This window comes from Cicer arietinum, chromosome 7 (genome assembly GCF_000331145.2).
Source record: "Cicer arietinum cultivar CDC Frontier isolate Library 1 chromosome 7, Cicar.CDCFrontier_v2.0, whole genome shotgun sequence".
Lineage (NCBI taxonomy): Eukaryota > Viridiplantae > Streptophyta > Magnoliopsida > Fabales > Fabaceae > Cicer > Cicer arietinum.
Window position 1 is genome coordinate 34,408,320 of NC_021166.2, and position 24,713 is coordinate 34,433,032.

Genomic DNA, 24,713 nt, shown 5'->3' on the forward strand with positions numbered 1-24,713 from the left:
TCTACTCTTGATAGTTATCCAAGATTGATAAGGGAATTTTATTCAACGTTCAAGCTGACTGAAGAAGGTTTTAAGGCTCAGGTCAAAGGGAAAAGGATTTCTATGTCCTTTGATGATTTTTCTACCTTATCAGGATTGCCATTTCACAGAAAATCTATCGACGGCAGTTCTGAAGCTGATACGGCTGACAAAGGATGGGAAGAATCGGTTGACAGGCATACTGCTGTTAAGGACCTGATGATTAATGGTTTTGTTGAAACCATTTCATTACCTATCGATCAAATGAAGGTCCAACATCGAATGCTGATGTATACGCTGACCAGGATGCTTGTACCAAGATCAGGCAACCATGCAGTAGTTCAGAAGTTGGATATACTACTGTTATGGGGTTTATCCAAGGAGCTCAGGATGAGCTGGGCATGGATTGTGCTAAGGCACATGCTGGAAGCTTCTCAAAGTAAGCTAATGCTGCCTTATCCACAACTAATTACCAAGATTCTGAAACACTTCAAGGTATCGTTTGTTAATGAAGAATCTGCAAAGACCACTCTAATTTTTGGAGAATCAATTGTAAACCAGATGCAATTGAAAAGGTTACATGGTATTTGGATAAGACCTCAGCCTTCTGTTGAACCAGCTCAACCTCAACCACAACCTCAGCCTCAACCAGCTACTGAAACAACCCCTCATGAGTTTGTTACAAAGTTAATGGAATTCATAGAAGCTCAGATGGCACACAATGCCAAGATGCTAGAATCACAGTCCAGAATGGAAGCAAATCTAAGGACTCTCCAGGCATCCCTGAATTCAGTTTGTTCAGGATGTGGATGCTATTCAAGCACACTTAGGCATCAAGCTGTCATTTGAAGACATCGCAGACATCGGTCGTCAAGCAACAGAGGAACCTAACCCAACTCCCCTAGGTCACCCTGCGACTCACGTTGAGGAGACACCTGCTGAAGGTAATACAGCGGTCTATGCCTCTCCCGTAGATAATAGTGAGGACCAGCCTAGTTTAGGAGATTAGGAGTTTAGGATCTGGGTTGTTTTGTTATGACTTGATGTATTCATTTCATCTATATCTATAATGCATTAGAATGTTTAGTCCATCTCTCTCTGAATTCATTTGTCTGATATGCTCACTTATTGCTCTGATACACAATGTTTTATGATTTCAATCCCCAGTGCTTATGTTTATTAACATAGGGGGAGGAAATTTTTTTTCTGCCTTTTTGCCTTAACTGACAAAGGGGGAGAAAAATTATAACTTGCTTAGTTGCTTAGTACCTGCTGCATAATTTTGATACTCTGGATACTTTGCTCTGATAAGAATGAATTATTAAAATGCTCTGATTTTTGATAAATAGCATGTGTACTGTTAAGCTAGGATGCTCTGATACTCTGATGTTATAATCTGATAATGGTACATATGATGCTATGAAATGTTGTTAATATTATGTCTTGAAATGCTCAACTCAAGTTAAAATTGTATGATTGTCACTTATGCAAAAAGGGGGAGATTGTTGGACTTTAGTCCTTTTAATCCTAATTTTGACATAATTAACAAACATACAATGTTCATACATCATATGATAAATCTAACATTTTAATTGAGCAAGATTTCAGGAACAACAATCCAACCCTACACACTTGAGACAAATTGCTTGGAACTCAAGAAATCAACAAAAGTTGAATATTCACTGAGTAAATCGATTGGGAAATCGATTTCATCAAAAGGGTTGTAAGGAATCTAACTGTTTGTGATTGTATAATCGATTAGGCAATCGACTAGCATAATTAGAAATGAAAATTGCACAAGTCAGTGGCAACCTGTTTTACAGGCTAATCGATTGGCAAATCGATTGTACACATCACAAAGTAAAACTGATTGAAACAAATCGATTGGGAAATCGATTGGGCAAGTCACAGTGACAATCCATTTTCTAGGGTAATCGATTGGCAAATCGATTGCTTAGATAATATTTGAAAAATAACTTGACCTGTGACAAACACAATCGATTGGACAATCTATTGTGAAAATTTCAATCATGTTAAGTTTGGTTTTAATCGATTGGGAAATCGATTGAACTAAACATCTGGTAAGAACTTTTCAGGCAAATACTACCAAATCGATTGGCACTTCGATTAACATGAAAATAGCTAAGTCACTGCTTTGAACACAATCGATTGGCAAATCGATTGAAAGAACTATTTTGAAATCACAGTGAACTTTCAGCTTGTGGCCAAATCGATTTTGTGTATTTGTAAATCGATTATAAGACTTAGTAAATCGATTCAGTAATCGATTGGTATGTTTTTTATTTGAACAAAACACCTGACATCGATTATGCAATCGATTCATATAAGTCTGAACATAATTTACTGAAAAGAGTTTTTAAAAGAATTGATTGGCAAATCAATTGGTTTCTGTAGTTTCAAGATTCAAGAAAAACAAGACTCGCGATAATCGATTGGCAAATCGATTAGACTTGTTTTATAACTTTAATGAATCGATTGGTAAATCGATTGATTAGTTGTTTTTCAGAAACTATATAAACTGTTTTCAATCTTTCTCTCATTAACAAGTCAACACATGAAAAACATCTTGAATACACTTCAAAACACTGAAGAGCTCTTAAGAACATATTGTTAACATTATGATATTGCTTTTTCAGATCAAAGCCAAAAAGATTATCCATAATCATTGAGAGAGCTGAAAAAGTATTCTTGAGAGAAAAGATAATGTTCTCATAAACAATCATTGAATAACCAGATTCGTGTGAGATACATTGATCAAGATTCAAACGCTAAATTGTGTATCATTTATGATAAGTCATTAACCTTTGTGAGATTTTTGAGCCTTATTATGAATGGAATGCATTTTTCAATTTTGTTTTCTAGTGTTTTATCTCACTCGTGATTGCTAGTTACGCCAGAACTTGACTTGACTCTTGTCCGCATGCATTTATTGAAATGATCTAGGCATTTGTTTCTAATTAAGCTACTAGCCAAATAAGGCTACCCTACAATTATCCATTTGTGTAAGCCCCTTTGAGCCTAATGAACCTATTCTTTGTTATATAGCTCATTACAAGCCTAAAAGTGAAAAATAATGAATTGACCCAATCTTGGGGGATAAAGGAGTTTTTCCTTAAATAATTGTAGGGGTGCTCAACTTGTTTGTTTAAATTTGAGGGTTATGAAAAAAAAAAAGAAAAAAAAAGAAACAAAATTATGAGGAAAAATGATTGTATTGTGAGCAAAGAGAGTGTGAAAATAAAAATCAAGGATGTTTTGTTGAGTTACTTCTTAATGTTGTTTTTTTTTTCTCTTAAACATTACTCCTTTATCCTCTTTGATTTTCAGCTTTAGTCTCCTTAGGATTACCTCACCCTTACCTTGGCCACGTTACAATTTAAATAAAGACCTTTTGATCATTATCTACATGCGTTTCAAATATAGATTATAGAGGCTTGTCAAGCCTATGGTAGTGCTAGCTTTCATGGTGTGCTTTGAGTGTAAACAGTAGCCCAAACACTTTGAGTGTAAACACTTTGAGAGAATTTTATATCCTGGGAGGATTCTATCACTTATGATACATTCTTTAGTTAATTTATCCTCTTGTTTGCCTTCGTTGTAACAAAAAAAACTATTTGTGATTGCCTTAAGCTAGAAATATTTTTTTTTTCTCTCACCACTTTGCATTAATAAGAATATTTGGAATCGCATGCATTGTTTTGCTCGGAGTGCAAAAGTTTAAGTGTGGGGTAATTTCATCATAGCATTTGGGCACATAATTCTAGCTTTTTAGTTTGCTATTTTAAAATTTCTTTATAGCTTAGATTAATATTTTTAGTTTGTTTCTAAACTTTGGGTTGAATTTAGATTATAATTTTATTATTTGTATTTTGACTCTTTCTCACTATGTAGGTCATAACTTGAGCTCTGGATATCGGATTGGCGCATATGAGCAGGCGTTGGAAAGCTAAAAATCTGAGCTACAACTTTTATGTTGGAAGAAAAGACCAACGCCGAACTTTACTGGGCCTAAATTGCAGATTTTGTAATCTGGACTTTTATAATAATTTAAATTAGTGGGTCATTTGTTTTTTAAACCCTAAAGCCCAATATCAAGTACTATATATTGGCCGTTTTGTTTTTGTTTATAAAGACGGAAAAATTAGGATTCAAATTGCTACAAGAAATAAACAGTTTTATTTTAATTTCATGGAAGGCTAATTTTATAAGATTAATCCACGAGTTCAGAGTTTCATCAACACCTTGAGATTCACGTTACACTGTCAAATTCTATTCATGATTCTATTCTTGTTTATTTGATTATATTGATATTTTGATTGCTTAAATTGAATTTCAATAGGATTGATTAAATTAATTTGACAAAATTTGGTTTCAACTTCTAATTTAATTGAATTATAATTTTGCAACGCTTGATCATTAAGTATAATATTTTGATGATTGTGATGCTTAATTCAATCAAAGAAACCAAATTCACATAGGAATGATTATGCTTATTGATCAATTCTATATTCAAATAAAAATAGAGTCATGAATTAGAAATTAAACTCATTAATAGAATATGTGATAGGTTTGAAACTCGAATAAGTGCATTAATTGTTTTGCTCATCCGTTAAAACAAAAATCTAAAAAACCCCTCTTTAATTTCAATTTTCAATGCGGTTATTATTACTATATCACATATTCTAGTTGACCTTGCGAAACGATTCGAGTTATTACCTCTATTTACATTTTATCAATTGTATTTGACCCATGTGCGACAATGGATCACTAGTCCAATTAGAGTTTTTAACCAATCTTCTATATCCAATAAGTTCATTTGTGTCATTTGATTAACATTTAGGTCATTTTCGTCCTCCCTAGGCTTATTCTAGTCCAATGAGGGTTTTTCACCAATCTTGTGCATCCAATAAGTTCATTTGTGTCGTTGGATTAACATTTACGTCATTTTCGTTTTCCTTAGGCTTATGGTTGTCCGATTAGGGTTTTTAACCAATCTTGTGCATCCAAAAGGTGTGTTTTGTGTCATTGGATTAATATTTGGATCATTTTCATTCTCCCTAGGCTTATTCTAGTCCAATTAGGGTTTTTAACCAATCTTGTGTATCCAATAAGTTCATTTGCGTCATTTGATTTACGTTTAAGTCATTTTTGTCTTCCCTAGGCTTATTCTAGTCTAATTAAGGTTTTGAACTAATCATGTGCATCCAGTAGGTGTGTTTGTGTCATTGGATGAACATTTAGGTCATTTTCATCCTCCCTAGGCTTATTCTAGTCCAATTACGGATTTTAACCAATCTTATGCTTCTAATAAGTTCATTTGTGTCATTGGATTACAATTTTGGTCATTTTCGTCCTCCCTAGGCTTATGCTTGTCCAATTAGGGTTTTTAACCAATCTTGTGCATCCAATAGGTGTGTTTGTGTCATTGGATGAACATTTAGGTCATTTTCATCCTCCCTAGGCTTATTCTAGTCCAATTACGGATTTTAACCAATCTTGTCCAACCAATAAGTTCATTTGTGTCATTGGATTACAATTTTGGTCATTTTCGTCCTCCTTAGGCCTATTCATGTTGAATTAGGGTTTTTAACCAATCTGGTGCATCCAATAAATTCATTTGTGTCATTGGATTAACATTTAGGTCATTTTCGTCTTCCCTAGGCTTATGGTTGTCCAATTTGGGTTTTTAACCAATCTTGTGCATCCAATAGGCGTGTTTGTGTCATTGGAATAACATTTTGGCCATTTTCGTCCTCCGTAGGCTTCTTCTAGTCCAATTAGGGTTTTTAACCAATCTTGTGTATCCAATAAGTTCATTTGAGTCATTTGTTTAACATTTAGGTCATTTATGTCCTCCCTAGGCTTATTCTTGCCCAATTTGGGTTTTCAACCAATATTGTCCATCCAATAGGTGATTTGTAACATCAGATTAACATTTAGGTCATTTTCGTCCTCCCTAGGCTTATTCTAGTCCAATTAGATTTTTAACCAATCAGGGGCATCCAATAAGTTCATTTGCGTCATTGGATAAACATTTAGGTCATTTTCATCCTCCCTAGGCTAATTCAAGTCAATTAGGGTTTATAACCAATCTTGTGCATCCAATAAGTTCGTTTGTGTCATTGGATAAACATTTAGGTCGTTTCCGTCCTCCCTACACTTATTCTTGTCTAATTAAGGTTTTAAACCAATCTTGTGCATCCAATAAGTTCATTTGGTCATTGGATAAACATTAAAGTCATTTTCATCTTCCCTAGGCTTATGGATGTCCAATTAGGGTTTTTATCCAATCTTGTGCATCCAATAAGTTCATTTATGGCATTGGATTAACGTTTAGGTCATTTTCGTCCTCTTTAGGCTTATACTTGTCCAATTAGGGTTTTTAACCAATCTTGTGCATCCAATAGGTGTATTTGTGTCATTGGATTAACATTTACTTCATTTTCGTCCTCCATAGGCTTATTCTAGTCCAATTAGGGGTTTAACCAATCTTGTGCAATTAATAAGTTCATTAGTTTCATATGATTAACATTTAGGTCATTTTCATCCTGTCTATGCTTATTCTAGTCCAATTAGGATTTTTAACCAATCTTGTGCATCCAATAAGTTCATTGTGTCATTGGATTAACATTTAGGTCATTTTCGTCTTCCCTAGCCTTATTTGAATCCAATTAGGGTTTTTAACCAATCTTGTGCATCATATAGGTATGTTTTTGTCGTTGGATTAACATTTAGGTCATTTTTGTCCTCCTAAGGCTTATTCTAGTCAGATTAGGGTTTTTAACCAATCTTGTGCATCCAATAAGTTCATTTGTATCAATGGAATAACATTTTGGTCATTTTCGTCCTCCCTATGCTTATTCTTGTCCAATTAGGGTTTTAAACGAATCTTGTGCATCCTGTAAGTTCATTTGTGTCGACGGTTTAACATTTAGGTCATTTCGTCTTCCCTAGGCTTATTCTAGTCCAATTTGGGTTTTTAACCAATCTTGTGTATCTAATAAGTTCATTTGTGTCATTTGATTAACATTTAGGTCATTTTCGTCCTCCCTAGGCTTATTTTAGTACAATCAGGATTTTTAACACATCTTGTGTATCCCGTAAGTTCATTTGTGTTATTGGATTAACATTTAGGTCATTTTCGTCCCCCCTAGCCTTATTCTTGTCCAATTAGGGTTTTTAACCAATCTTGTGCATCCAATAAGTTCATTTTTGTCATTGAATTAACATTAAGGTCATTTTTGTCTTCCCTAGGCTTATAGATGTCCAATTTGGGATTTTAACCAATATTGTGCATCCAATAATTTTAGTTGTGGCATTGGATTAACATTTAGGTCATTTCCGTCTTCCCTAGGCTTATTTCTGTCGAATTAGGGTTTTTAACCAATCTTGTGCATGCAATAAGTTCATTTGAGTCATTGGATTAATATTGAGGTCATTTTCGTCTTCCCTGGGCCTATGGTTGTCTAATTAGGGGTTTTAACCAATCTTGTGCATCCAATAGGTGTGTTTGTGTCATTGGATAAATATTTAGGTCATTTTCGTCCTCCCTAGGCTTATTCTAGTCCAACTATGGTTTCTAACCAATCTTGTGTATCCAATTAGTTCATTTGTGTCATTTAATTATCATTTATGTCATTTTTGTCCTCCCTATGCTTATTTTAGCCCTATTATGGTTTTTAACTATTAATGTGCATCCAATAGATGCGGTGTTTGTGTCATTGGATTAACATTTAGGTCATTTTCATCCTCCCTAGGCTTATTCTAGTCCAATTACAGTTTTTAACCAATCTTGTGCATCCAATAAGTTCATTTGTGTCATTGGATTAATATTTAGGTCATTTTCGTCCTCCCTGGGCTTATTCTTGTCGAATTAGTGTTTTTAACCAATCTTGTGCATCCAATAAGTTCATTTGAGTCATTGGATTAAAATTTAGGTCATTTTCGTCCTCCCTGGGCTTATTCTTGTCGAATTAGTGTTTTTAACCAATCTTGTGCTTCCAATAAGTTCATTTGTGTCACTGAATAAACATTTATGTCATTTTCGTCTTCCCTAGGCTTATTGTTGTCCAATTAGGGTGTTTAACATATCTTGTGTATCCAATAGGTGTGTCTGTGTCATTGGATTCACATTTACTTCATTTTCGTCCTCCATAAGCTTATTCTAGTCCAATTAGGGTTTGTAACCAATCTTGGGCAACCAATAAGTTCATTTATTTCATTGGATTAACATTTAGGTCATTTTCATCATCCCTATGCTTATTCTAGTCCAATTAGGATTTAAAACCAATCTTGTGCATCCAATAAGTTCATTTGTGTCATTGGATTAACATTTAGGTCATTTTCGTCCTCGCTATGCTTATTCTTGTCCAATTAGGGTTTATAACGAATCTTGTGCATCATGTAAGTTTATTTGTGTCGATGGACTAACATTTAGGTCATTTTCATCTTCACTAGGCTTATGGTTGTGCAATTAGGGTTTTTAACCAATCTTGTGCATCAAATAGGTGTGTTTGTGTCATTGGATTAACACTTAGGTCATTTTCGTCCTCCCTAGACTTATTCTAGTCCAATTAGGGTTATTAACCAATCTTGTGTATCCGATAAGTTCATTTGTGTCATTGGATTAACATTTAGGTGATTTTCTTCCTCCCTACGATTATTCTTGTCCAATTAAGGTTTTTAACCAATCTTGTGCATCCAATATGTTCATTTGTGTCATTGGATGAACATTTGGGTCATTTTCGTCCTCCCTATGCATAGGCTTATTCTTGTCCAATTCTGGTTTTCAACCAATCTTGTACATCCAATAAGTTCATTTGTGTCATTGGATTAAAAATTAGGTCATTTTCGACTTCCTTAGGCTTATGGTTGTCCAGTTAGGGTTTTTATCCAATCTTGTGCATCCAATAGGTGTATGTGTGTCATTGGATTAAAATTTAGGTCATTTTCGTCCTCCCTAGGCTTATTCTAGTCTAATTAGGGTTTTTAACCAATCTTGTGTATCCAATAAATTCATTTGTGTCATTTGATTAATATTTAGGTCATTTTTGTCCCCCTTAGGCTTATTCTAGTCCAATTAAGGTTTTTAACTAATCATGTGAATCCTATAGGTGTGTTTGTGTCATTGGATTTACATTTAGGTCATTTTTATCCTCCCTCTACTTATACTTGTCCAGTTAGGGTTTTAAACTAATCTTGTGCATCAAATAAGTTCATTTGTGTCATTGGGTTAACATTTAGGTCATTTTCGTCCTCCCTATGCCTATTCATGTCGAATTAGGTTTTTAAACAATCTTGTGCATCCAATAAGTTCATATGTGTCATTGGATTAACATTAAGGTCATTTTTGTCTTCCCTAGGCATATGGTTGTCGAATTAGGGTTTTTAACCAATCTTGTGCATCCAATGGTGTGTTTGTTTCATTGGATTAACATTTAGGTCATTTTCACCCTCCCTAAGCTTATTCTAGTCCAATTAGGATTTTTAACCAATCTTGTTTATCCAATAAGTTCATCTGTGTCATATAATTAACATTAAGGTCATTTTCGTCCTCCCTAGGCCTATTCTTGTCCAATTCGGGTTTTTAACCAGTCTTGTGCATCCAATAGGTGACTTTGTGTCATTGGATTAACATTTAGGTTATTTTCTTCCTCCCTAGGCTTATTCTAGTCCAATTAGGGTTTCTAACCAATCGTGTGCATCTAATAAGTTCATATGTGTCATTGGATTAACATTTACATCATTTTCGTACTCCCTAGGCTTATTCTTGTCCAATTATGGTTTTTAACCAATCTTGTGCATCCATTGGTGTGTGTGTTTCATTGGATTAACATTTAGGTCATTTTCGTCCTCCCTAGACTTATTCTAGTCCAATTAGGGTTTTTAACCAATCCAATAAGTTCATTTGTGTCATTGGGTTAACATTTAGGTCATTTTCGTCCTCCCTAGACTTATTCTAGTCCAATTAGGGTTTTTAACCAATCTTGTGCATCCAATAAGTTCATTTGTGTCATTGGATTAACATTTTGGTCATTTACGTCTTCCATAAGCTTATTGCTGTCCAATTAGGGTTTTTAAACAATCTGGTGCATCCAATAGGTGTGTTTGTGTCATTGGATTAACATTTAGTTGATTTTCATCCTCCCAAGGCTTATTCTAGTCCAATTATGGTTTTTAAGCAACTCGTGCATCCAATAAGGTCATTTCTGTCATTGAATTAACATTAAGGTCATTTTTGTCTTCCCTAGGCTTATGTGATGTCCAATTTGGGTTTTAAACCAATCTTGTGCATCCAATAAGTTCATTTGTGGCATTGAATTAACATTTAGGTCATTTTCGTCTTCCCTAGGCTTATTCTTGTCGAATTAGGCTTTTTGACCAATCTTCTGCATCCAATAAGTTCAGTTGAGTCATTGGATTAAAATTTAGGTCATTTTTTTCTTCCCTGGGCTTATGGTTGTCCAATTAGGGGTTTTAACCAATCTTGTGCATCCAATAGGTGTATTTGTGTCATTGGATTCACATTTAGGTCATTTTCGTCCTCCCTTGGCTTGTTCTATTCCAATTATGGTTTTTAACCAATCTTGTGTAGCCAATAAGTTCATTTGTGTCATTTGATTAACATTTCGGTCATTTTCATCCTCCCTAGGCTTATTCTAGTCCAATTACGGTTTTTAACCAATCTTGTGCATCCAATAAGTTCATTTGTGTCATTGGATTAACATTTAGGTCATTTTCGTCCTCCCTATGCTTATTCTTGTCCAATTAGGGTTTTTAACCAATCTTGTGCATCCAATAAGTTCATTTGTGTCATTGGATTAACATTTAGGTCATTTTCGTCTTCCCTAGGCTTATGGTTGTCGAATTAGGGTTTTTAACCAATCTTGTGCATCCAATAGGTGTGTCTGTGTCCTTGGATTAACATTTACTTCATTTTCGTCCTCCATAAGCTTATTCTAGTCCAATTAGGATTTTTAACCAATCTTGTGCATCCAATAAGTTCATTTGTGTCATTGGATTAACATTTAGGTCATTTTCGTCCTCCCTAGGCTTATTCTAGTCCAATTAGGATTTTTAACCAATCTTGTGCATCCAATAAGTTCATTTGTGTCATTGGATTAACATTTAGGTCATTTTCGTCCTCCCTATGCTTATTCTTGTCCAATTAGGGTTTTAAACAAATCTTGTGCATCTTGTAGGTTCATTTGTGTCGATTTATTAACATTTAGGTCATTTTTTATCTTCACTAGGCTTATGTTTGTGCAATTACGGTTTTTAACCAATCTTGTGCATCCAATAAGTGTGGTTGTGTCATTGGATTAACACTTAGGTCATTTTCGTCCTCCCTAGGCTTATTCTAGTCCAATTAGGATTTTTAACCAATCTTGTGCATCCAATAAGTTCATTTGTGTCATTGGATTAACATTTAGGTCATTTTCGTCTTCCATAAGCTTATTCTTGTCCAATTAGGGTTTTTAACCAATCTTGTGCATCCAATAAGTTCATTTGTGTCATTGGATTAACATTTAGGTCATTTTCGTCCTCCCTAGGCTTATTCTAGTCCAATTAGGATTTTTAACCAATCTTGTGTATCCAACAAGTTCATTTGTGTCATTTGATTAACATTTAGGTCATTTTCGTCCTCCCTAGGCTTATTCTAGTACAATTCGGGTTTTTAATCACTCTTGTGTATCCTATAAGTTCATTTGTGTCATTGGATTAACATTTAGGTCATTTTCGTGCTCCCTACGCTTATTCTTGTCCAATTAGGGTTTTTAACCAATCTTGTGCATCCAATATGTCCATTTATGTCATTGGATGAAGCTTTGGGTCATTTTCGTCCTCCCTAGGCCTAGGCTTATTCTTGTCCAATTTGGGTTTTCAACCAATCTAGTGCATCTAATAAGTTCATTTGTGTCATTGGATTAAAAATTAGGTCATTTTCGTCTTCCCTAGGATTATGGTTGTCTAGTTAGGGTTTTTAAACGATCTTGTGCATCCAATAGGTGTGTGTGTGTCATTGGATTAAAATTTAGGTCACTTTCGTCCTCCCTAGGCTTATTCTAGTCCAATTACGGTTTTTAACTGATCTTTTGCATCTAATACGTCTGTTTGTGTAATTGGATTCACATTTTGTTCATTTTCGTCCTCCCTAGGCTTATTCTTGTCCAATTCGGGTTTTTAACCAATCTTGTGCATCTAATAGGTGACTTTGTGTCATTGGATTAACATTTAGGTTATTTTTTTCCTCCCTAGCCTTATTCTAGTCCAATTAGGGTTTTTAACCAATCTTGTGCATCTAATAAGTTCATATGTCTCATTGGATTAACATTTATGTCATTTTCGTCCCCCCTAGGCTTATTCTTGTCCAATTATGGTTTTTAACATTTAGGTCATTTTCGTCTTCCATAAGCTTATTCTTGTCCAATTAGGGTTTTTAAACAATCTGGTGCATCCAATAGGTGTGTTTGTGTCATTGGATTAACATTTAGTTCATTTTCATCCTTATAAGGCTTATTCTAGTCCAATTAGGGTTTTTAACCAATCTCGTGCATCCAATAAGTTCATTTCTGTCATTGAATTAACATTAAGGTCATTTTTGTCTTCCCTAGGCTTATGTGATGTCCAATTTGGGTTTTAAACCAATCTTGTGCATCCAATAAGTTCATTTCTGTCATTGAATTAACATTAAGGTCATTTTTGTCTTCCCTAGGCTTATGTGATGTCCAATTTGGGTTTTAAACCAATCTTGTGCATCCAATAAGTTCATTTCTGTCATTGAATTAACATTAAGGTCATTTTTGTCTTCCCTAGGCTTATGTGATGTCCAATTTGGGTTTTAAACCAATCTTGTGCATCCAATAAGTTCATTTGGAATATTGGATTAACATTTAGGTCATTTTCATCCTCCCTAGGCTTATTCTAGTCCAATTAGGGTTTTTAACCAATCTTGTGCATCCAGTAAGTTTATTTGTATCATTGGATTAACATTTAGGTCATTTTCGTCCTCCCTAGGCTTACTCTTGTCGAGTTAGGGTTTTTAACTAATCATGGGCATCCAATAGGTGTGTTTGTGTAATTGCATTAACATTTAGGTCATTTTCATCCTCCCTAGGCTTATTCTAGTCCAATTAGTGTTTTTAACCAATCTTGTGCATCCAATAGGTGTGTTTGTGTCATTGGATTAACATTTAGGTCATTTTCATCCTCCCTAGGCTTATTCTAGTCCAATTAGTGTTTTTAACCAATCTTGTGCATCCAACAAGTTCATTTGATTAACATTAAGGTCATTTTCGTCCTCCCTAGCTTATTCTAGTCCAATTTGGGTTTTTAACCAATCTTGTGCACCCAATAAGTTCATTTGTGCTATTGGATTAACATTTAGGTCATTTTCGTCCTCCTTAGGATTATTCTGGTCCAATTCGGGTTTTTAACCAATCTTGTGCATCCAATAAGTTCATTTGTGTCATTGGATTAACATTTAGGTCATTTTCGTCCTCCATTTGCTTGTTCTTGTCCAATTTGGGTTTATAACCAATCTCGTGCATCCAATTAGTTCATGTATGTCATTGGATTAACATTAAGGTCATTTTCGTCTTCCCTAGGGATATGGTTGTCCAATTAGGGTTTTTACCAAATCTTGTTCATCCAATAAGTTCATTGGGGTCATTGGATTGTCATTTAGGTCATTTTCATCCTCCCTAGGCTTATTCTAGCCAAATTAGGGATTTTAGCCAATCTTGTGCAAACAATAAGTTCATTTAGGTCATTTTCGTCCTCCCTAGGCTTATTTTATTCCAGTAATGGTTATTAACTAATCATGTGCGTCCAATAGGTGTGTTTGTGTCATTGGATTAACATTTAGGTCATTTTCATCCTCCTTAGGGTTATTCTAGTTCAATTAGGGTTTTTAACCAAACTTGTGCATCCAATAAGTTCATTTGTGTCATTGGATTAACATTTAGGTCATTTTCATCCTCCTTAGGGTTATTCTAGTTCAATTAGGGTTTTTAACCAAACTTGTGCATCCAATAAGTTCATTTGTGTCATTCGATTAACATTTAGGTCATTTTCGTTTTCCTTAGGCTTGTGGTTGTCCAATTAGGTTTTTAAACCAATCTTGTGCATCCAATAGGTGTGTTTGTGTCATTGGATTAACATTTAGGTCATTTTCGTCCTTCTTAGGCTTATTCTAGTCGAATTATGATTTTTACCAATTTTATGTATCCATTAAGTTTATTTGTGTCATTCGATAAACATTTAGGTCATTTTATTCCTCCTTATGCTTATTCTTGTCCAATTAGGGGTTTTAACCTATCTTGTACATCCAACGAGTTCATTTGTGTCGATGAATTAACATTTAGGACATTTTCATCTTCCCTATGCTTATGGTTGTCCAATTAGGGTTTTTAACCAATCTTCTGTATCCGATAAGTTCATTTGTTTCATTTGATTAACATTTAGGTAAATTTCGTACTCCATGGGCTTTTTCTAGTCCAATTAGAATTTTTAACGAATCTTGTGCATCCAATAGGTGTGCTTATGTCATTGGATTAACAGTTAGGTCATTTTCGTCCTCCCCAGGCTTGTTCTTAACCAATTTGGGTTTTTAACCAATCTTTTGCTTCCAAGAGGTGAGTTACGTCATCCCTAGGCTTATTCTAGTCCAATTAGGGTTTTTAACCAATCTTGTGCATCAAAAAAGTTCATATGTGTCACCAGGTTAACCTGTTGGTCATTTTCGTCCTCCCTAGGATTATTCTGGTCCAATTAGGATTGTTAACCAATCTTGTTCATCCAATAGGTGTGTTTGTGTCATTGGATTTACATTTAGGTCATTTTCATCCTCCTAAAGCTCATTCTTGTCCAATTAGGGTTTTTAACCATTCTTGTGTATCAAATAAGTTCAATAGTGTCATTGGACTAACATTTATGTCATTTTCGTACTAACTAGGCTTATTCTAGTCCAATTATGGTTTTTAACCAATCTTGTGCATCTAATAAGTTCATTTGTATCATTGGATTAACATTTAGTTCATTTTCAACATCCCTAGCCTGATTCTTGTCCAATTAGGGTTTTTAACCAATCTTGTGATCTAATACGTGTGTCTGTGTCATTGGATTAACATTTAGGTCCTTTTCGTCCTCCCTAGGCTTATACAAGTCCAATTAGGGTTTTTAACCAATCTTGTGCATCCAACAAGTTCATTCATTTCATAAGATTAACATTTAAGTCATTTTCATCCTCCCTAGGCTTATTCTAGTCCAATTAGAATTTTTAACCATTCTTGTGCATCTATTAAGTTCATTTGTGTCATTGGATTAACATTTAGATCATTTTCGTCTTCCCTAGTCTTATTGTTGTCCAATTAGGGTTTTTAACCAATCTTGTGCATCCAATAGGTGTGTTTGTGTCATTGGATTAACAATAAGGTCATTTTCGTCCTCCCTAGGCTTATACTAGTCCAATTAGGGTTTTTAACCAATCTAGTTCGTCAAATAAGTTTATTTGTGTCATTGGATTAACATTTACGTCATTTTCGTCCTCCCTATGGTTTTTCTTGTCCAATTAGGGTTTTTAACCAATCTTGTGCATCCAGTGAGTTCATTTGTTTCGATGGATTAACATTTAGGTCACTTTCGTCTTCCCTAGGCATATGGTCACTTTCGATGGATTAACATTTAGGTCATTTTTGTCCTCCCTAGGCTTATTCTTGTACTATTAAGGTTTTTAACAAATCTTGTGAATCCAATAAGTGTGTTTGTGTCACTGGATTAACATTTAGGTCATTTTCGTCCACTCTAGGCTTATGATTGTCCAATTAGAGTTTTTGACCAATCTTCTGCATCCAATAAGTTCATTTGTGTCATTGGATTAACATTTAGGTCATCTTCGTTCTCTCTAGGCTTATTCTTGTCAAATTAGGGTTTTTAGCCAATCTTGTGCATCCAATAGGTGTCTTTGTATCAATTGATTAACATTTAGGTCATTTTCTCGTCCCTAGGCTTATTCTTATCCAATTAGGGTTTTTAACCAAACTTGTGCATCCGATAGGTGTGTGTGTGTCATTGGATTAACATTTAGGTCATTTTCGTCCTCCCTAGGCTTATTCTTGTCCAATTAGGGTTTTTAAATAATATTTTACGTCTAATAGCTGAGTTTGTGTTATTGGATTAACATTTAGGTATTTTTCATCCTCCCTGTGCTTATTCTAGTCCAATTAGGGTTTTTAACCAATCTTGTGCATCCAATAAGTTCATTTGTGTCGTTGGATTAACATGTAGGGCATTTTCGTCCTTACTAGGATTTTTCTGGTCCAATTAGGGTTTTTAACCAATCTTGTGCATCCAATAAGTTCATTTGTGTCGTTGGATTAACATGTAGGGCATTTTCGTCCTTACTAGGATTTTTCTGGTCCAATTAGGGTTTTTAACCAATCTTGTGCATCCAATAAGTTCATTTGTGTCGTTGGATTAACATGTAGGGCATTTTCGTCCTTACTAGGATTTTTCTGGTCCAATTAGGGTTTTTAACCAATCTTGTGCATCCAATAAGTTCATTTGTGTCGTTGGATTAACATGTAGGGCATTTTCGTCCTTACTAGGATTTTTCTGGTCCAATTAGGGTTTTTAACCAATCTTGTGCATCCAATATGTGTGATTGTGTCATTGGATTAACATTTAGGTAATTTCGTCCTCCCTAGGCGTATTCTTGTCCAATTAGGGTTGTCACCAATCTTCTGCATTAAAGTAAGTTCATTTGTGTCATTGGATTAACATTTAGCTCATTTTCATCTTCCCTAGACTTATTCTAGTCCAATTATGGATTTTAATCAATATTGTACATCCAATAGATTCATTTGTTTCATTGGATTAACATTTAGGTCATTTTCGTCCTCCTTAGCCTTATTCTTGTCCAATTAGGGTTTTTAACCAATCTTGTGCATCCAATAGGTGTGTTTGTGTCATTGGATTAACATTTAGGTCATTTTCGTCCTCCCTAGGCTTATTCTTGTCCAATTAGGGTTTTTAACCAATCTTGTGCCTCCAATAGGTGTGTTTGTGTCTTTGGATTAATATTTAGGTCATTTCTGTGCTCCCTACGTTTATGCTAGTCCAATTAGGGTTTTAACCAATCTTGTGCATCCAATACATTCATTTGTGTCCATTGATTAACATTTTGGTCATTTTCGTCCTCCCTAGGCTTATTCTTGTCCACTTAGGGTTTTTAAGCAATCTTGTGCATCCAATAGGTGTGTTTGTGTCATTGGATTAACATTTAGGTCATTTTCGTCCTCCTTAGCCTTATTCTTGTCCAATTAGGGTTTTTAACCAATCTTGTGCATCCAATAAGTTCATTTGTGTCATTGGATTAATATTTAGGTCATTTTCGTCCTCCCTAGGCTTATTCTTGTCCACTTAGGGTTTTTAAGCAATCTTGTGCATCCAATAGGTGTGTTTGTGTCATTGGATTAACATTTAGGTCATTTTTGTCCTCCCTAGTCTTACTCATGTCCAATTAGGGTTTTTAACCAATCTTGTTCTTCCAATAAGTGTGCTTGTGTCATTGGATTAACATTTTGGTCATTTTCATCCTCCCTAGGCTTATTCTAGTCTAATTAGGGTTTTTAACCAATCTTGTGCATCCAATAAGTTCATTTGTGTCATTGGATTAATATTTAGGTCATTTTCGTCCTCCCTAGGCTTATTCTTGTCCAATTAGGGTTTTTAACCAGTCTTGTACGTCCAATAAGTTCATCTGTGTCATTGGATTAACATTTAGGTCATTTTTGCCTCCCTAGGTTTATTTTGTTCCAATTAGGGTGTTTGTATAACAAAGAATTGGATAATAAGGCTCAAAAGGGCTTAAAGAAATGGATAATTGTAGGGTAGGCTTAATCAAGAAACAAATGCTTTGATCATTTCAATATATGCATGCGCATAGAGTCAAGTCATGTTCTGGCGTAACTAGAAATCATGAGTGAGATAACACACAAGAAAAAAAAAGGATGGAAAAATGTATTCCATTCATAATAAGGCTAAAAAATCTCCCAAAGGTTGATGACTTATCACAAATGACATACAATTTAGCATTTTAATCCAATTTATTTTAACAAGAATGCAAATATATTATCCAATCATATCAGTCTAAACAAACTTTCCACATTTACTACCATAAAATCTGATGAAAAAGCATGCAGTGCAATGTCCATTTTTGTTTTTGTATTTTTTTTAATTATTTTTTTAAATATAACAAATATAATCCTAAAACAAATAAAAAAAGAGTCAAGACATGTTCTGGCGTAACTAGAAATCATGAGTGAGATAACACACAAGAAAAAAAAATATGGAAAAATGTATTCCATTCATAATAAGTCTAAAAAGTCTCTCAAAGGTTGTTGACTTATCACAAATGACACACAATTTAGTATTTTAATCCAATTTATTTTAACAAGAATGCAAATATATTATCCAATCATATCAGTCTAAACAAACTCTCAACATTTACTACCATAAAATCTGATGAAAAAGCATGCAGTGCAATGTCCATTTTTGTTTTTGTATTTTTTTAATTATTTTTTTAAATATAACAAATATAATCCTAAAACAAATAAAATCCTAAATAATAAAATTTGAAATATAACAAATAAAATTCTAAATAATACCCCCACACTTAAATTACACATTGTCCTCAATGAAAGTAACATAAAATAAGAGTAAGGAAAGGGAGCTCCCTGTTCAAACCTCATTGTAGGTGGGATTTTCCAAGGAGAGTTCTTTTATGGTAGCATCTTCAAACACATATGTGGCATCACTTTTAAATTTGTGTATTTGTGTTATGGATGCATCCCAACATAGTATTTGGAATCACTTTTAAGTTTGAGTATTTGTGTTCTAGATGCATCTGCAGGAAAGACTCCAGCAACTAGATAATTAACAAAATCAACAAACCAAGGAGTTACCTCACGCAACTCTTGAAGTTGCTCATCAGGGAAGTCATCTTGAATGGGGATGGGATCCTCATCCATTTCTTTTTTGCTCAAATGATCTACCACCAAATTTCCAGCTCCACTCTTATCTTTAATCTCTAAATTAAATTCTTGGAGTAATTACATTCGTCAGATCAATCTCGGTTTTGCTTTTGGTTTCTTCAGCAAGAACTTCAAAGCTACATGGTCAGTAAAAAAAACTACCTTCGAACTAGCAAATATGATCTAAACTTATCAAGTGCAAAAACAATAGCTAATAGTTCCTTTTCAGTGGTAGTATAATTAGCTTGTGCCGAATCTAAAGTCGTAGAAGCATAATAAATAACATGGACAACCTTACCAACCCTTTGTGCAAGGACTACTCCCTCTGCTTAGTTAGTTGCATCACACATACTTTCAAAAGGGAGGGTCCAATTGGGTGGCTGAATTATGGGAGTAGAGGTCAGTGTTGCCTTTAAGAAATCAAACATACATGGAAGAGTTATCTTGCTGAAATTCTTGATAAAGCGCCTGTAAAAACCTCCATGGCCAAGAAAAGAACGAATCTCGCGGATGCAAGATGGGTAAGAAAAATTAGAAATCACATCAATCTTGGCAGGATCCACTTCTATCCCAATTTTAGGGATCACATGTCCCAAAACTATGCCTTGTTCAACCATAAAATGACATTTTTCATAATTCAATACAAGGTTAGTTTCAATACATCTGTGCAAAACTCTATCTAAATTGTTCAACAATGCATCAAATGAGGAACCATACACAGTTAAATCATCCATAAAAACTTCAATACAATTTTCTAACAAGTCAGAGAAAATACTAATCATACATCGTTGGAAAGTGTCAGGAGCATTGCATATGCCAAATGGCATCCTCCTATAGGAAAATGTGCCGAAAGGGCAAGTGAACATGGTCTTTTCTTGGTCCTCTGGTGCAATATGGATCTGAAAATAACCAAAAAAACCATTAAGAAAACAAAATATGATTTACCAGCCAACCGTTAAAGCATTTGATCAATGAATGGTAAAGGAAAATGATCCTTTCTATGCCTGGTTTAGTTTCTTGTAATCGATACATAACCTCCAATTGTTCTGCACACGTGTGGGGATAATGTCTGCTTGCAAGAGCTTTGTCACTTCCTTTTTTACAACATCCAAAATTAATGGGTTAAGTCGCCTTTGGGGTTGCCTGAATGATTTTACCCCATCCTCCAATAGTATCATATGCATACACATGGATGGGCTAATACTAGGAATATCAGCCAAGGTCCATCCGATTGCCTTCTTGTGTTTTCTCAAAATCTGCAACAGCTTATCTTCTTGATCATCTTCAAGTTTGGCTGAAATAATCACAAGTAACTTGCCACTTCCTTCTAAATATGCATATTTCAAATTTTCAGGAAGTGGTTTAAGCTTTATAGTCGGTGGTTGTTCAATGGAGGGAACAACACCATTGGACGAAGCTAAGTTTGCAAAATCAATTATGTTAGTAGAAATATCAATATTAGCACAATGATCAATCTGTAAGGCAGCTTCGATCTCAGCACACACATAGCACAATTGAGTATCTGTACAAAATTCACAAGTATAACTATCATCAAAACCAGACAATGAAGGAAAATTAGTATCAAACATATCAGGGTAAGTGTCATCAACCAAATCAACAAGCAATTCAATTTGAAAAATAGAATGCTCTTCCATGGGGTGTTTCATAGCATCAAAGATGTTAAATTTTACAATGCTATCACCAAATTCCATGGATAGAGTTCCAGCATGCACATCAATTTTTGTTATAGCAGTTTTTAAGAATGGTCTGCCTAAGATGATAGGCGCCCTGTTGGACTTATTATCTCCCTCCATGTCCAGAATGTAAAAATCTGCAAGAAATATCAATTCATTAACTCGAACAAGTACATCCTCCACCAGTCCAGTAGGACGAGCATTGCTCATGTTCGCCAATTGAATGGTAACACATGTACTCTATAAAGGTCCAAGAGCAAGAGAGTTAACAATAGATGTAGGCATAACATTAATGGAAGCTCCTAAATCTAACATAACATTTTCAAATTGACTATTGCCTATGGTACATCGAATGGAAAAAGTTCCTGGATTTTTGCATTTCTAAGGCATGGGCTGAAACATTTCGCCCCATGTTTACCCTTTCACTACCTTTTAACCTTCTCTTGTGTGTGCACAAATCTTTTAGAAATTTTGCATATCTTGGAATCTGTTTAATTACTTCAAGGAGGGGAATGTTAACTTCCACCTTTCTAAATGTATCCAAGATCTCCTTGTCCTTATCTACCTCGTCCATTTTCTTAGTCTTCACTGCCCTTTGAGGAAAAGGAAGTGGTATATTTTTCTCAACATCAATAGTTTTAGGTATCATCAACTTTGTTATTTTTCACTACATTTTCAAGTACCTTTGGTATTTCAACAGCTTTCGCAAACCTCAATGTAATGGCACTAACATTGGGAGCATTTGGATTTACCACTGACTTTGCAAGCAATTGATTCGACCCCTGAGTCTGCAATTGATTAATTGAAGTGGCTAGCTCACCAATCTTTGTTTCTAAATTTTGAATGGTGGAATCTATTATTTTTTGAAATTGGAGATCCTAGACGAACATCTGCTTAATGAGGTCCTCTAATGAAGGTGCATTGTTTTGCTGTTGAGAAATATTTTGGTGCTGTTGCTGCCTAGGTTGCTGTTGTGCAGATGAATTCCTCCATCTCAGGTTGGGATGGTTTCTCCAACCAGGATTGTACCTGTTATATGACAAATCATAATTGGCTTGTGGTTTGTATATATTTGATGCATATGCTTTAGGAGCATCAGCAATCGGATCTTCTTGCAATGTAGGACATGAATCTGAAGGATGCTCTAGAGAAGTGCAAATACCACAAACCACTGCTTGGGTTTTACCCATTGCCAATTTTTTTACTAAAGATGTAAGCTCATCAAGTCTGCCTTCTAAATTCTTGGGAAGAAGCTTGAATTTCATTCACACCCATTGTCAACACTGTTGAATTGCTTCTAGTTGTAAATTGTTGAGAATTAATAGACACGTTCTCAATCAAAGCCTTTGTCGCTTATGTGGTCTTATCAACAAGTGTTCCCCCACTAGCAAGATCCAAAATGCTTCTATCCATAGGTATCAAGCCTTCATAAAATACTTGATGAGAAATTGTTCAGAAATCTGGTGATGAGGACAAATAGAAACTAATTTCTTGAATCTCTCCCAATACTCATGTAATGATTCTGTGTCAATCTGCTTGATGCCACATATTTCTTTTCTGATTGAAGTAGCTCCTGAGGCAGGGAATAATTTTTCTAGAAACAATATCTTGAGATTATTCCAACTTGTAACAAAACCTGGTTGAAGGTAGTATAACCATTCCTTAGCAGCATCTTGGGGTGAAAATGAGAAGGTTCTCAGCTTAATGTGGTCTTCTGTGACTCCTTGAGGCTTCATGGTAGAACACTCAACATGGGATTCCTTCTAGTGTTTGTGGGGATCCTCACCTGTAAGAACATTAAACTTTGGAAGCAAGTGTATTAAACTAGATTTAAGTTCAAATGGTACAGTAGCTTCAGGATATGTGATACAACAAGTTGTCTTAATGTTCCATTATTTGCATCAATCATATTTTGCAGCAAGTTGTCAATTTCAGTATCTGACTCTGACTCTGGCTCGTTAACACTACCAGCTCTATTAAGTCTACAACGTAAATGAAATGTCATATCTATTTCAGGTTCAAGAGAATGTAGATTTACAAAACTAGCCCTAGTCATGCATCATCATAACAATGCAATGCAAAATCACAATTCTGAAAATTCCAACAATGTCCCTATCACAAAAATTGAAGTGAAAAATCGAAAACCCTATCAAATAAAATCCAAAAAATATAAAAATACCACCAAAAAATTTTAAAAATCAAATAAAGGAAACACAAATTTTTTTGGAATTTTTAGAGAATATGGAAAATTCAAAAAATTGAAAAAAGGGTATCATAATATCGGTTAATATTGTTATTAGAGATTCCCAGGCAACAGCGCCAATTTGATCCGCTGTCGCACACGGGTCAAATACAATTGATAAAATATAAATAAAGGTAATAACTCGAATCGTTTTGCAAGGACTTCTGATATAATAATAATAACTAAATTGAATGTTGAAATTAAAAAGGATTTTTTTTAGATTTTTGATTTAACAGATGAGCAAAACGATTAATCCATTTATTCAAGTTTCGGACCTATCACAGATTCTATCAATGAGTTTAATTTCTAATTCGTGATTCTATTCTTATTTGACTATAGAATTGATCAAATAAGCGTAATCAATCCTATGTGAATTTGGTTTCTTTGATTGGGTTAAACATCACAATCATCAAAATATTACAATAAACGATCAAGCGTTGCAAAATTATAATTCAATTAAATTAGAAATCGAAACTAAATTATGTCAAATAAATTTAATCGATCCTATTGAAATTCAATTTAAGCAATCAGAATATCAATATAATCAAATAAACAGGAATATAATCATGAATCAAAATTGACAGGGTAACCTGAATCTCAAGGTGTTGACGAAACTCTGAACTCGTTGATTAATCTTATAAAATTAGCCTTCCATGAAATTAAAATAAAAATTATTTATTTCTTGTAGCAATCTGAATCCTAATATTTCATCCGTAGAAAAGAAACAAAATTGTCAATATATACTACTCGATATTGGGCTTTAGGGTTTAAAAAACAAAGTGACCCACTATTTAAAATTATTACAAAAGTCAAGATTACAAAATCTGTAATTTAGGCCCACTAAAGTTCGGCATTAGGCTTTTATTCCAAAACAAAAGTTGTAGCTCGGATTTTTACCTTTCCAACGCCTACTCGTATGGGCCAATCTGATATCCAGAGCTCAAGTTATGGTCTATAGAACGAACAAGAGTCAAAATGCAAATAATAAAATTATAATTCAAATTCGACCCAAAGTTTAGAAACAGACTAAAAATATTATTCTAAGCTATAAAGAGCTTTTAAAATACCAAACTAAAAAGCTAGAAACATGTGCCCAAATGCTATGATCAATTTGTGATATGTGGAAGCTCGGTAATTAGTATTGGTATGTGAGAGGCGGTACATTTATGATTTACGACCCTCGAGGAGGGTGTGGAAATTTTGGAATCATGTGCACTGGCATATAAGCATTGTATTAGGGTGTTTTGTCACACGAGTCATGTATGTTATATGATGATATTTATATGCATGTTTGTTTATCACTTCACATCATGCCATGTTATGCTTTCATGCTTTGTATTTTCGTGTGTATGTTGTTTTTAGATCGTGACCCTCTACTATTATTGTAGATCGGGCTTACGCTCTAGGTTCTTATTGTTTTGAGTCGTGCTGGAATTGCAACGACGTTGAAGACACGACATAGCGATGATTTTGGATTGGTAATTGAAAGTAGTGAGGCTTGATGCTACTTGTGGACCCTCAATACCCAGTCACCCTCAGTTAGATTAATAATCAGCTTAGGATTTTATTTAAGAATTTTATTTATTCTCCCTTTCTTATTGAAATGTTGTTGTCGCAATGAAATTTATGTATTTGAACCAATTGTAATTGTTTTAGTCAACGTGAATTGTTCGGCTGTAAGTAAGTCGGTTGTGTCGAAACCAT

The 24,713-nt window shown here is 34.5% G+C and overlaps 1 pseudogene; it reads right to left on the minus strand.

Moving 5' to 3' along the window:
* Positions 1-129: 129 nt before the first annotated feature.
* LOC140918760 (uncharacterized) lies at positions 130-24,469 on the minus strand (annotated as a pseudogene).
* Positions 24,470-24,713: the final 244 nt, after the last annotated feature.